Source organism: Pseudophryne corroboree, chromosome 4 (genome assembly GCF_028390025.1).
Source record: "Pseudophryne corroboree isolate aPseCor3 chromosome 4, aPseCor3.hap2, whole genome shotgun sequence".
NCBI lineage: Eukaryota > Metazoa > Chordata > Amphibia > Anura > Myobatrachidae > Pseudophryne > Pseudophryne corroboree.
In genome coordinates, this window is record NC_086447.1 from 578,815,008 (window position 1) to 578,830,311 (window position 15,304).

General features: G+C 42.8%; 1 pseudogene; it reads left to right on the plus strand.

Annotated features, from left to right (window-relative positions):
• Nucleotides 1–5,277: 5,277 nt before the first annotated feature.
• On the plus strand, nucleotides 5,278–5,396 carry LOC134912909 (5S ribosomal RNA; annotated as a pseudogene).
• The last annotated feature ends 9,908 nt before the right edge of the window (nucleotides 5,397–15,304 follow it).

Sequence of the window (15,304 nt, forward strand, 5' to 3'; positions counted from 1 at the left end):
CATAATGTTCTTTTGTTGGGCTATGCATCAGATATAAAACAGCAATGATTTCTGCATTTAAATTGAAATTCCAAATTTGTCACAAATTTACGTTTTCATTTGAATTCCACCTTGGCATGTGGCATAAAGACCTCCATGATTAATTCATCACATGAGATTAGTGCAGTCTGCTCATAGTGTCCTTTAGGCAGTTCTTTTGGTGTGAAGTATGAAAGATTCAGCACACATATGAGAATCTGATTTATATGCTGCAGGCTATGGTGGTAACTACAGCTTCATATATTTGTTTGCTAAATTATTTATTCAAGTTTTAATGTTGTAAACTATTTTATTCCATTTTGCATGGCCAAAGCAAAATATTTTTCTATAGTTTGAATTCCATATTTAAAAAAAGAAAATAAAATGTTTTTCAGTATTTTATCTATGGTAAGTTTATCATATTCCATGATTAGATATATCAGTTAATTGTTTTACACAAACTCATCGCCAACATGGAAGATTGGGACAACACACGGCAATCAGGTATATCTGGACAAAGGGGGTAATTCAGACCTGATCGTAGCAGCAAATTTGTTAGCAGTTGGGCAAAGTGATGAGGTGTATTCATGAAGGCAATGGCCCTCATTCCGAGTTGATCGCTCGCAAGGCGAATTTAGCAGAGTTGCTCACGCTAAGCCTACGCCTACTGGGAGTGTATCTTAGCTTCTTAAAATTGCGACCGATGTATTCGCAATATTGCGATTACAAACTACTTAGCAGTTTCAGAGTAGCTTCAGACTTACTCGGTATCTGCGATCAGTTCAGTGCTTGTCGTTCCTGGTTTGACGTCATAAACACACCCAGCGTTCGCCCAGACACTCCCCCGTTTCTCCGGCCACTCCTGCGTTTTTTCCGGAAACGGTAGCGTTTTTATCCACACGCCCCTAAAACGCCGTGTTTCCGCCCAGTAACACCCATTTCCTGTCAATCACACTACGATCGCCGGAGCGAAGAAAAAGCCGTGAGTAAAAATACTATCTTCATTGTAAAATTACTTGGCGCAGTCGCAGTGCGATTATTGCGCATGCGTACTAAGCGGAATTTCACTGCGATGCGATGAAAATTACCGAGCGAACGACTCGGAATGAGGGCCAATGTTCAGTAAGGATGTGTTCATGCAAATGTGGGCTAAGCAAACCTGGATGTACAGTAATCTTAACTTTTCAACTTACTACAGCAGATGCAATTGTACAGTACATTAATAATGATGACTAGTACCACACCAGACACACATGCTACACACACGGATGCAGCCACATCTCAAAATGTAAAAAGCCCTGTATATGGATGAATATAACACTATTACTGTGCAGACTACTTTAATCTGTATACAGATTTACTTCCAACCTGCATAAGGGCCTTCTTATCATTAAAGTCTCAAGTTGTGTCTATACTGTATAAGCAGTAGAGAAATAAGAGGGAATCTTATCTACTTATAGTGTGGTTTGCACTACTCTTCTGACTGTGGATCTAATTCAGACCTGATCGTAGCAACAAATTTGTTAGCAGATGGGCAAAACCATACTGCACTGCAGGAAGGGGACAGATATAACATTTGCAGAGAGAGTTAGTTTTGGGTGGGTTATTTTGTTTCTGTGCAGGGTAAATACTGGCTGCTTTATTTCTACATTGCAATTTAGATTTCAGTTTGAACACACCCCACCCAAACCTAACTCTCTCTCTGCACATGTTACATCTGCCCCCCCCCCCCCCAGGGCCGGTGCAAGGTCTCTATGCACCCTAGGCAAAGCTTCAACCCGGTGCCCCCTAACCTGCAACCCCCCTGCAGGAGGTGCATCAGGGCTATGAGGAGCAGCCGTGGGGGTGCCCCTCGGGAGCCATAGTTACATCCGCCACCTATGTGCCTTGATATGACTCGATGTTAGTCATGTTGGCACAGAGGAAGCACTGAGACACTATGTGGTACAGTCTGATAGTGACGGCTGCACTTGATTAGACCCGCAGCAGCAGCCAGCGCAGTGTAAAAGGAGGAGGCAGCATACAGAGACATCCTTCAGTTTTTTGCTAGATGAATTCAGTGCCGCCCTCCAGGAGCTGGCGCCCCTAGGCAGCCGCCTAAAGCTGCCTAATGGTAGAGCCGGCCCTGCCCCCCCCCCCCCCCCCACCCTGCAGTGCACATGGTTTTGCCCATCTGCTAACAAATTTGCTGCTACAATCAACTCTGAATTACCCCCAAAGTCAACTGAACAATGTGATGTATTGATTACATACATCCAGTACAATGCATTCTCTATAATAAGGATTTCTCACATCTTTACCTGACAGCTTCTTAGAGGATGTCATGGTGCATAAATATGTGAGGGTGGTCCTCTATGAGGGTATAAAAATGACCTACCTAAACTTCTACTTTACCTTTCATGAACTAAAATAAAGCCAAGTCTTACTACAGCTGGTCAGTGCAGAGATGGTATCTTTGTTGACTGGGGCCACAAAACCAGCATGCTCCCCTATCACAGGCTCCTACCAATATGATGCAAGTGCTGCACCACCTCCCTACACCCCTGGAGTATTTTTCCTTTCTTTTTTAGAGAGATTCTTAATCACAGGTGGTAATTCTGCATATGAAATGTATTGGTTGCAGTGCACCTGTGAGTGTGCTTTCCAGTACCATTAATAGTATGGGACAAGACCTGATCTCTGTCAACCTTGGTGGAAAAATGCATTTCTACTGTAGACGAACTCCAATCAATGCAAATAAAAGATTGACACAAAAGTAACTAGATTGAGCAATATTTAAGGAGAAAAGCAGAAATGATTATTTGAAACTAGGTGATTCATCGTGCCCTACGGGCGCTCTTCACACCGTCGTAAGGGGCTATATCCCCTTAACCCTTGGACGCCCTTGTGGGATGCAATATTTGTATTATATGGAGTGTTACCTCCAATCATAATTGTGTGAGTAGTTAAATATTGCACGGACAAAGGGCATGCGATGGTTAAGGTGTTGTAGTTGGGGGAGTGGCGGATGCGGGGTAGACGCGGATGAGGGAGGGGGTTCGGGGGTGCCACAGGTGAGGGAGGGGTGGTTGCGGGGGGTTTCACAGGTGGGGGAGGGGCAAGTGCGTGGAGACGCGGGTGGGGGTCCGGAGCCACCACGAGTGGGGGAGGGGCGGGTGTGGTGGTGTGGCTGGTGGGGGAGGGGTGGGTGCGGGGGTGCTGCGGGTGGGTGAGGGGGTCCGGAGCCACCGCAGGTGATGGAGGGGTTGTGGTGTGGTGCCACGTATGGGGCCCGGAGGAACTGTGAGTGGGGGAGGGACAGGTAATGCTTTTCCTGCTTCTCCTCCTGGAAGCAGCTAAGCTGCTGTCCTCCCTTTGGCAGTGGCTCTGCTGGAGACTCGAACAGCAACCAAGCAGCCAGTCACTATTGTTAGCGCCGGTATTCCAACGCATCGCATTACAAGGAAGAAGATGCACTCAATAAACTACAGCTCACAGCAGCCCTTAGCGCCAGAATGCTTCAGAGCTAAGGGCTGCTGGGAGCTGTAGTTTAGTGTGTCTACTTCCCTGTAATGCAGCGCGTTGGGACACCAGCGCTAACAATAGTGACTGGCTGGCAGAACTGACTGACTTGCTGAATCAATGTAAAAGGTGAGAGTGCTGTGCACTGTTAGTGACACTGCACACCCACTGCACTGCACAGCACTGTCACCTTTTACATTGATTCAGCGTCCAGACATTACACTCTGCGATATCACCCACTCTATCTGTTACATTAGCCATCTCGGGGATTCCAGGCCGGCAGCCAAGGTGCTGTGTTGCGGAGTCAGGTCTCTGGGGATCTGGGTGCGGCTGTGGCGGGGAGGCACTTCTGTGACATCACGCGCAGAGGAGGCTCTGGGGCTCAGAGAGTATGCGGCGCAGGGAGGGCTATGAAAGCCTTCCGCTGCGCCACTTTCATACACATCTATGCCGGTGGCCGCAGCAGCTTTTGTTCCACCTGCACCGCGGCTAGGGAGTGGGGATTGTTGATGCCGGAGGGGGCAGGCAGACTGGCAGCAGGACTGACATAGGATGCTGCAGTAAAAGGATTTTTTTCCCCTATCTACAGCGCAGAGACTTGCTGCAGATGCAGTGGCATACTGTACCTTTTTCGGCAGGTACAGGACCATTTTTTATGGTCTGTACCGATTTTTGGCTCTCCAAACTTCATTTGAAAGTATAGGAAAAGGGGCGTGGCCACATCACTGTACCCGTGGCGATGCCCCCTTTTCGAATTTGGACCGATTTTTATGTGTAAATTGTTGGATGGTATGTTGCTGCAGATGCAGTGAGCCCATTTTGGGGTGTAGACATGGAGCTGCAGCTTCATCAGCCCCATTGTTAATCCTGCTCTGGGAACATACAGCAGCCAAAGGGCAGAGCCTCCAATTGGATGTAACCTGTGTGGGAGGGCATTTCTTGCCCAATCAGCTGTGGACTGGATGTGATAGACCTGCTGCTAACCCAATCAGAGCTCCTAGCCACGCCCAGCGTTATCCACATAGTGTACCCGGTCGACATATACCAACGGTGCATAATCAATCTTACTAATCCACTTATATTATGACTGCAGTCATCTGTTTTTCATTAACTGGATGCTTTGCCTTATGGACAGTAGCAATTGTATCACAGTATCTCTATGCAGTAGCAGTCAAAGGTGGTATTTCATTTAAACAGCAACATTGTTTTTCCTCTTCTTTTTTTTGTTTATACATTGATACATATAGAATACACCGTGCTCATTCTATTTGAAACATCACAGCCAGGAGAGAATTACAACTAGGGCCGATATCACCCCACACACTGGCTACTTTTCATTAAGTATACCGGTGATTGTACCATTCAAATTATTTCCTTTTATGAGCAGCCAAATGGGATTATCTATTCATTAGTATCATTGTTGCTAGATACCCTTTTTTTATCTCTATTATACAGTATATTGACATTTGTATGATACTTTGTGTTATTTTTATGCAATTTACCACTGAGGATTATAGACTGGGCTCAATCACTGATATAGGATCTGCTCACTTTGCACCTATTTTTTTCATCCTCTGCTGTGCTTTCTTTCTGGACTCTCACCAGTGATTCAGAGGTACCATCCTCTGTCTAACATTGGCAGCAGATCCACCTATTAATCTTTTGCCATCATCTTACCATTATTACATAAACTTTTCTCTCGTCAGTTCGTGAACTCTCATCAGTGATCCCAGAGCTATAATGATCATTTACCCCCAATTCTACTACCATACCACACTGGAAACGTCCGAATCCATCTGATCTTGGAAGCTAATTAGTGTTGGGCTGAGCTAGTACTCGGGTGAGAGACTCCTGAGGAAGACCCAGTATAGTAGAATACATCTATGATCCACATGCTCAGTGCCTAAAGGCCAGTACTCACCAGCCGATGTCAGAGAGATGTGTGCTGAGCGAACCGCTCAGCACACATCTCTCCCGGCGCTCAGCACAGCGCGATCTGTGCTGAGCGTGCGGGGGGAGACGGGGGGGCCGCTCACTTCACCCAGCGGGTGAAGTGAGCGACCCGCTAGATTGGCCTGCATGCAGGCCAATCTAGCAGCAGCGATAGCGATGCGCGGGGCTGCGCATCGCTATCGCTGAGGGGGCTACACACGGAGCAATCGTGCTTAAAATCTAAGCAATCTAGTCAGATTGCTTAGATTTTAAGCAACGATCGCTCCGTGAGTACCCCCCTTAACACTGACAGCAGATTCACCCTCTTTATCTGGTTTCATTCTGTATCTCACTCAGCATTTGTGGCGGTCCATGATCTCTTGTTTAAACAAGAATATGCTTACAATTGGTGCTTAGGCACAGAAGTGATTTTTGACAGCTATTCAAGTAAATTTATGTACAGGCTTATGGTTGAGATTAACCTGTGAATATACTGTATCTTCGTTAATAAGGTTAATTCCTAACCAATTCCAGACTTATTCCAGACAGCATATATCTGTTGTTTAATGTTTATTATTATTGCTATCATTACCATATCTGCTATTTAATGCTTATTATTATCGTTATTGTTTTTATTACACCAAACTACTTATAATTTTTATTGTGCTACCAAAAAAATGTAATAAATTTTAACAATCCTCTCCATTCTTACTTTCAAATATCTCTATCAACATTTGTTCAATAACTAAGAGTGCACCCACAAAAGAGTCTTCTTTTCTCCCTTTTTGTCGACAGCCTTCCGCTACGCCACTTTCATACACATCTATGCTGGTACAGAGAAAAAGGGTGGTGAGGCTGCGTTAAATTTGATGAATATAACAATAGTGATATGAGTTAAAACACAGTTTTATTCCTAAAATTGGTACAATAGGTATATATTAAAAACTAAATACATAAAATTAAATGCATATCAGAAACAAATGGTATATTTTCTATGTTTCGAAAAACAATTCTAAAGGGTTACCCAATTCGCCAGGTAGAGAGTGTGGAATTGTGGAGTTTATGCGGTGACCGTTCCAAGATGTTTTCCCCTGTAGTGTTATAGTCCAGCATAGACAACAGTCTCAGAATTAGGCAATATCCAATGGATGGACTAATTACCGTTAGAGGGTAGTGTGCTCCGGAATCTTTAGTGGAGAGCTCCTCATGCGTTACGGTTGGTACAGTCCTTTATGCGATTATTGCTGTGTGTAGTCTGAGAGTTTAAAAGAGCCGTCTGGACAAAGTTTGGGGAATGGTTCGGTCCTCCTTCAGATCAATTCCTGGTGGGGGTCCTTGGTACACCTGACGCGTTTCGCTGCAGTCAGCTTGCAGCTTTATCAAAGGTCTTTGATAAAGCTGCAAGCTGACTGCAGCGAAACGCGTCAGGTGTACCAGGGACCCCCGCCAGGAATTGATCTGAAGGAGGACCGAACCATTCCCCAAACTTTGTCCAGACGGCTCTTTTAAACTCTCAGACTACACACAGCAATAATCGCATAAAGGACTGTACCAACCGTAACGCATGAGGAGCTCTCCACTAAAGATTCCGGAGCACACTACCCTCTAACGGTAATTAGTCCATCCATTGGATATTGCCTAATTCTGAGACTGTTGTCTATGCTGGACTATAACACTACAGGGGAAAACATCTTGGAACGGTCACCGCATAAACTCCACAATTCCACACTCTCTACCTGGCGAATTGGGTAACCCTTTAGAATTGTTTTTCGAAACATAGAAAATATACCATTTGTTTCTGATATGCATTTAATTTTATGTATTTAGTTTTTAATATATACCTATTGTACCAATTTTAGGAATAAAACTGTGTTTTAACTCATTATATCACTATTGCTATATTCATCAAATTTAGCGCAGCCTCACCACCCTTTTTCTCTGTACTGTATACGGGAGTGACTTCCCCTCTCCTGAGACTGCAGCTCGGTGAAATATCTCCTACCTAAAGCGCCCGAGTACCCCTGGGTAACCAATTTTTCTACATCTATGCTGGTGGCCGCAGCAGCTTTTGTTCCACCTGCGCTGCGGCTAGGGAGTGGGGATTGTTGATGCCGGAGGGGGCAGGCAAACTGGCAGCAGGACATAGGATGCGGCAGTAAAAGGATTTTTTTTTACCCCTATCTACAGCGCAGAGACTTGCTGCAGATGCAGTGGTATACCCTAACTGTACCTTTTTTGGCATGTACAGTACCTTTTTTATGGTCTGTACTGATTTTTGGCTCTCCAAACTTTCATTGAAAGTATAGGAAAAGGGGCGTGGCCACGTCACTGTACCCGTGGCCATGCCCCCTTTTCGAATTTGGACCGATTTTTATGTGTAAATTGTTGGATGGTATGTTGCTGCAGATGCAGTGAGCCCATATTGGGGTGTGGACTTGGAGCTGCAGCTTCATCAGCCCCATTGTTAATCCTGCTCTGGGTACACACAGCAGCCAAAGGGCAGAGCCTCTGATTGGATGTAACCTGTGTGGGAGGGCGTTTCTTGCCCAATCAGCTGTGGCCTGGGTGTGTTAGACCTGCTGCTAACCCAATCAGAGCTCCTAGCCACGCCCAGCGTTATCCACACAGTCACAGAGTGACAGTGCTGGGCTATTATGATGGTTGAAACTTTTGTGGTAGGAAGTTGCCATTTACATTCCTGTACAGTGCACCTGTTTCTGAGTCTCCAAATATTGAGGGGCACATTTACTTTCACAAATGCAGACAATCGTGCAATTTCATCTGGACTATTCAGCCGCACTGGCAGAAAGCATGGATATTTTGCAGTGTGCTTCCAAAATTAGTTCTGCTGATAGTTATTCATTCCTACTGTATGTAAAACATGATCAAAATGAGTCAGGTTAATACTAGTGGGTGGAGTCTTCTTCTTATGTGTTATAAGAACAATTAGTAGAACATTCCTTAGCGCAACAGCACAGCTGTAACTAGAGCAGTGTAAGATTAATTGCTGTCCAAGGCCTTTACCTCTTTTTTCTGTCTCACAAGTGTTTATACGATTATGCAGTCTATGATGTTTCATTTATAGAAGCAAGACTATTACAGTTTTTGCAGTGTATTGTGTGAGATATGGGCGTATTCTGATATGTTTCTTAGATTATGGGGGATATCCAATTAGGACCGATAGGTGTTTTTCTCCTGATTTTGCCCTGTCATGTGGTACATTTTTTGGGTGCTATGTTTTCAACATATCTTTTTAGCCACTCTCCGCATCATTTTTCCACGTTATTTTTTCGCTTGATTTGCCTTCTCCCGAAAAAGTTTCCCAATGTAAAAGTATACAGTTATCGCAAAAATAATATCCAATTACATGCGAGTGATAACTTTTCGGTCGACTTTGAACATTTTTCCCACGTTATCATTTCACCTACTCAGACATGGTGAAATGTGGTGTGAATGTTAATTTATCTATCTTTTCATTTGTCATTACAAAGGTTGTTGTTTTTTTATTACAGTTCCTGTTTTTTCTTTAAATCCACTGAACTTTGTAATTTTTATCATATTTTTTTAATAATATTTTACTCCATACATCCCATGATGCATTGATCCTGACAGGATGACACCTTCCTGACAAGTAACAGGATATTGGGGGTCATTCCGAGTTGATCGTAGCTGGGCTAAATTTAGCAGCGGCCCACCCCCTCCAACGGTCTGCTTTGGCCGGACCGCGCACCCTAAACGGCGGCTTAACGCCGTTGTTCCGCCCCCTCCCGCCAGCGACCACCTCTGCCTGTCAATAAGGCAGAGGTGATCACTAGGCAACGACGGGCCACGGCCGTCTGGCATGCGCCGGTGCACTGCGGCGCTGGCACATGCGCAGTACTGACCCGATCGCACTGCTGCGATAAACTGCAGCGTGTGATCAGTTCAGAATGACCCCCAATGTCACTACTTCATGGGACTGGGAGAATGTACACAGCATTGTACAGTCTGCTGGTTTGTTAGTTGTTTTTTTATTTTGTTACTTTGCGTTTTTTTGTGGTATCTACTTTTTATAGCTGTCTACAAGCATGGAGCCTTTCATTGATGACATTTGGATGTTCATGATCAAGGCTGGTGTGGCTACACAGCAGGTCATGGCAGATGAAGAAAGTGATCAGATAAATGTTCCATGTGGTGATTCAGTTCACGGCTAACATTCCATGTCCATGCCATTATCGTACTAGGCGTGTACTGGAGGGTCTCCCTGAGACAGAGGTGATAAAAATGTATCACTTATCCCCTCAGGTGATCTATTCATTGTACGAGCTGTTGGAGCCGGACCTGGTACCTCGGGGGCCCACGAATCATGCTGTATGTGGGATAAGCAAACTACTGTTTGCTCTACATTTTTTGCCTGTGACATGGCAGTTAGGAGCTGATTGGCTGGTAGTTTATGTCCGTCCACTTTCTTGCCATCCAAGGCTCAGTAAATAGACCCCTTAATCTCCCTCCAAGGTTTCATACATCTCACTGCAAATATTTTACACTGACAGTAATAACTGTAGCATACCAAGTGTCCATTTTATAAATAACATAATCATAAATATCATATAAATGTAGGCAATGAAAATTTGAATTTAAAATATAGGCAGTGTTGATATTAATGGCAGGTGAATTGGCACTTCAGATATTAGTTTTGACATTTTTAATGTGGTCAGTTAACACAATTTTGGTATAATATCAGATTTCTTGGCAATATATACTGTAACAAATGGCTGAGACAGTTTGTAATCCAACAGTAGAAGAATTGGTGCCACAGGGTCATATCAACTCCCAATTTATAACCCTTAAATGGTTAACTCTTTTTAAAATAAGGTAATAACATGTTCCATCATAAAACATTTATTAAAAACATATTCAAATTAATACAGAGGAGATGTACATCACAACCAACTTTAAGGAGAAGGAGGAGATTGTTGTGATCCATCCGCATTCGTATTCAACGCTAAGAGTCATACAGCTTAAAGTGTGGAATAATACATCTCCTCTGTATTAATTTGAATATGTTTTTAATAAATGTTTTATGATGGAACATGTTATTACCTTATTTTAAAAAGTGTCAACCATTTAAGGGTTATAAATTGGGAGTTGATACGACCCTGTGGCGCCAATTCTTCTACTGTTGTATATCCCTATTTTATTGTTCCTTCTAACAGGGGACTTAGCTGAATTAGGCTGCCTGTACCAAATATTTCATGCTTTATTTAAGGTGACAGTCTTAACTAATTAGCGCAGAGGGAGAGTATTTGCTTGAGATATATATATATATATATATATATACATATAAATGTGCCCTTTTTTGTCCTGCAACACTTAACGTGCCCATACACAATAAGATTTTTGTAACGATGTTGGCATTTCCGACCAATCGGAATGACACATCGGTTAAAAAGGTCCCTGTGTGGGCATGTCAATGACCCTATGTGTGTACTCACGGGTTGTTTGTTGCATCCTCAGAACTCTTGAACATGCAAAAGGATCTGAGGAGGTGGCGAAGGATGTCATGTGTGCACTTGCCAATGCCAGGTTCCGTTGTATGCGATGTGTCCCTGAAGGACAAATCGCTGCGTGTATGAGCACCAAACCATTACCCTCTCTCTGCTGTTATGGTATGAGTCATTGCTTTACCTATTACACTCACTTAGTAGCATAAACTTAAGAGAAATATTATAGATAATACAGCTGACTCTCATTAAATGCATCTGTTTTCTTTGTCTCTTTTACAATTACTGTAGACAGCTGGCTTGTACCTAACAGGGAAAGCATATCCCAGAAATTAATTTTTTCAGCTCCCAATAATTTTTCTATGCAGTGGTTTGTTTGTTTGTTTGTTTGTTTGTTTGTTTGTTTGTTTGTTTGGAGAAAATGACCTTTTATTGCGCTACCATTCTGTCTGCTTATCTGACTGTGCCCACCTGTAAAAGATCACTTGATAAACATATTACCAGTCCACCCATAAAACTTCAAATAGATATTATGTAACTGGTGAAATTGTGTGAAACTGGGACAGTGGTGTCACAATTGTGTAACTTCTCCATCTCCACTGTTCTAACCATCACAAATGTCCTCATTGTCTTACATAAATGCAATTCTGAAAAAGAAAATACTTTTTTGAAAACTATAAGAAAAACTAGAACCAAGAACAACAACAACAACAAAAAATAATATCTCAGTCAGACTTGTTTTTCTGTACAACCTCTGCAATCTATAAATTCATTTGGGAATATAATAAAAGTACATATTGTTAGATGAGACTAGCTATTAGCAGTTGGCTTAGACTCATGAGTGTTAATTTCTTTGGTGAAAGTACAGTAAACAATCTTCAGATCAATGAGAGCAGCAAAAGCAATAAGACACTGGAACAGTAGAACATGTTAAATCAATTGGAATATTTCTTTGTAGAAAACTTCTGTAGAAAGTGTTCTCTTTACAATACTTTATGATAAAGTATCTGCGAAGCAGCTGTTCTCCAGGCTCTATAGTTTTGAGCTAAAGGTTAGATAAATAGTGTTTTTTTTTCCATGCCTGAGCCGATGTAAGCCCCATGACAGTGAATGTTCCACAGCAAGGTGCAGGCTTTAGATGCTTGCCTATCTTAGACTATCAATGAGAGCATATCACTGAGTCAATGTAGCCACAGTAACTCACCACAAGTTCTAGAAGAACATGGCAGACTGCTGTTTGCTGTGTTCAACTCACCGCGGGTTTATGCCTAAATGCTAAAAGCTTGAAATCTCAATGTTCTTACAATACAGGTTTACAGTCATTTACATTTCAGTCAGCTGAGGCTGTGTATGATACTGAGAATTGTTTTCTTCAGCAAAAAAAAACAGAAATCAGAAACAATAGGAATATAACTGGAAAATTGTGATCACGAATGAAATGTGTAACCGCGTGGTAAAAAAGTGACACTTTATAAATTACCAGCAAAACATTTGGCTTTCTTTTGTCTTTTCAGACTGAACCATTTGTTATAACACATATAATAATCATTTTATTTATATTGCACTTTTCTCTAATAAGACTAAAGGCGCTTAACAGATAGTATCAACATAATAGAGGTTTACATTTTCATAAATACAGAAATCATGGATATAAGGCAGAGGGGCAGTAGCCATTTTGGGTCATCAGTTCCAAGTTTTGTTCATCCTACCCTCAAAGGTTCAAACTGAGACACACTACATAGGATTACACTGGGCAGAATATGCAATGCCTGGAAGAGATGGCACATAATGGGGGAGATAAAAAGAAAAGGTGAGATCCTTGCAAAATCATCAGACTTAAGCATTGTTCAGTCTACACAACAGAGTACCAGGCGAAGCAGCCATGTTAGGTGTACTAAATCAGTTACAAAGTGCGGTAAGCAAAGCATGTAAAAAAGACATACAACAATAAAATGGATAGTGACTTACAAAATACCCACTGCAAAAACAGTTCAACAGGATGTAGGTATCAGGTGAGTATCAGGTGAGGCAGCCATGTAGGCCACCCTACTTAGGTTACAATGGGCAGGATAAGCAATTCATAGAAGGGTAAAATGCAGTGCGATCTTACAGAGAAAGAATAAGAACAGTAGTTTGAAGTGAGCGGAGATAAGTGGGATTGGTAAGAAGGGGGACAGGAGAGGGATAGTAGAGTAAGGAGTTAATGATGCGGCAGTATGGAGACACATGCAAAGCAGTCACTATTGCACATAGACATACAAGGTAAAATGATTACTAATAGAAATACCATACTTCAAAATGTGTGAATACAGCATGCAATAATACTAGACAATGTTAAACAAAATGTTAAATACTAGGTGAAGGAGGGTGGAATTGAGGAGTGGCAAGCAAGGTTTGTAATGCTTCAGAACTTGCAATATTTTGTTTTGGAGAGGGGGCAAGATCTAGGCCAAAACCAGTTTACAGTCCAGTATTAACTCTGTATCCTTGGACTCATAGCCAGATTAAGGGGGGATGCAGGGCATACTGTACTCCGGGCCCCCCTTTATCAGAGGCCCCCTGGTCAGAGCACACTGATATCACTAGCTTTCCCTCTTAATGTGAGAGCCAGAATGCGAGCAGGACAGTATGCAGTGCAGGTAGAGAAACAGGAATATCATGTTTCTTGAGCTACCCACGGAGCTTTCTGACCACAGGAGAGATAGGAGGGCGGAGAAAGAGCTGTAAGTGACACAGTGATCCCCGCTTCTCCTCCTCCCTGCCTGGGTGTCTGAGTCTTGTGTAAACTATTATGCAACTAAACCATTTGGGTCTAGAGATAGAGACACACACACAGAGAGTCCTCCTGAATTCTGTCCCAGTGTGTAAGTAGTACAGAGGCTGCTGCTATTCGTGCATGTGACAAGATAAATTATTTTATTTTTCTATATGTATTTTAAGTTTGTTTAAGTTGTCTTTTGTTCCACTACAAGAAATTTTTAAAAAATAGTTGTCTTTCACTTAGGTGGAGCTATAAACAGTACCTAGATATTATAAAGGTGTGTACACACGGTGAGATCCTTGCTATGTTCGATTTTGACTATGCAATTTCCCGTGAACTCCTCCAGAGCCCAGATAGCACAGATAGTACAGATTTTGACTATCTGTGCTTGAGATTTTGACTAAGTGCCAATTTTGACTATAGTTTGTATTAGATAGTACACTAGATAGTCAAGATTGACTTGTCTGCACAGTCTATCTAGCCTTACAATATCGACTGCATTGGGAGCGCGCATCGGGATCGAATCTGTATCGCAAGCTGCCTAATACCTTGAGCTATGCACTAACTTTTCATAAGATTTTGACTATATAGTCAAAATCTTACAGATTTATCTCACCGTGTGTACACACCTTTTAGTCTAATAGTTTAAAACTAATATACACCATTGGTTTAAATTTAATATACACAATCTATATCTCCCACCATGACCCATTCCAGGAGGGACAAAATGCTCTCTGCCTGGACTTCCTTCTTAATTTATGATTCCAATCACCTGTGTTGAAGTACCTTTCTTATTAATTAAATATTTCAACACAGGTGACGCCAATCATATATTAAGTGGGAAGTCCAGGTATAGAGCATTTTGTCCCTCCTGAAATGGGACATGTTGGGAGGTATGCGCAATTTAATATACATCCCCCACCTTCCATCTGGGCCCCCCTGTTTTCAGTGCCCCAGGCACCCCCAAGGCTTAATCCGACCCTGCTTGGACTGACATGCTTAGAATGCAGCCTTCACTATGTCATGCCAAGGTCTGATTGCAGGTCTTGAAATTCATTCTCTTAAATACTACATACTGTATCAGCTTGTAGTGGTGGTGAGGGTGTTGGATCAGTATATTCAGAAGTCTAATTAAAAGAGGGGGTTTGCATTGAAGACAGGGGGGTCATTCCGAGTTGTTCGCTCGCTAGCTGCTTTTAGCAGCATTGCACATGTTAGGCCGCCGCCCCCTGGGAGTGTATCTTAGCATAGCAGAATAGCGAACGAAAGATTAGCAGAACTGCTACTAAATAATTCTTAGCAGTTTCTGAGTAGCTCCAGACCTACTCACAGATTGCGATCAGCTCAGACCGTTTAGTTCCTGGTTTGACGTCACAAACATGCCCTGCGTTCAGCCAGCCACTCCCCCGTTTCTCCAGACACTCCCGCGTTTTTCCCTGACACGCCTGCGTTTTTAGCACACTCCCGGAAAATGCTCAGTTACCACCCAGAAACGCCCCTTTCCTGTCAATCATTCACCGATCAGCAGTGCGACTGAAAAGCGCCGCAGGATCCACAGCAAAACTGCTAAGTTTTTAGTTAAATAACTAAGTGCATGCGCCCTGCGTGC